The sequence below is a fragment of the Lycium ferocissimum genome, chromosome 3, assembly GCF_029784015.1.
Source record: "Lycium ferocissimum isolate CSIRO_LF1 chromosome 3, AGI_CSIRO_Lferr_CH_V1, whole genome shotgun sequence".
Classification (NCBI taxonomy): domain Eukaryota; kingdom Viridiplantae; phylum Streptophyta; class Magnoliopsida; order Solanales; family Solanaceae; genus Lycium; species Lycium ferocissimum.
Window position 1 is genome coordinate 66,051,170 of NC_081344.1, and position 382 is coordinate 66,051,551.

The window sequence follows — 382 nt, forward strand, 5'->3', positions numbered from 1 at the left end:
TTGCCAAAAATTGACAAGGTAAAATTTCCATTTATTCATCAAAAGAAACGTCCCTTGGAAGCCGAATTGATTTTCCTTTGATACCTAACATAATGTATGAAAGGATCCTCGAATAACCATAGGGTAGCCTCTAAAATCCTTAGCAAAGACTTACAAGACGTTCTATTTTTCCATAAAAATAGATTCGTTTAAGAAGGGCTCCAAAAGATGTTGATCGAAATGAGAAGATTGGTTCCGTAGAAAGACGAAAAGTTGATCCGTATTCATATACATAAGAATTATATAAGAAGAATAATCTTTTTGATTTTTTTTTGAAAAGGAATTTTCTTTTGAAGTAATAAGACTATTCAAACCAATATTCGTGGAGAAAGAACATAATAAA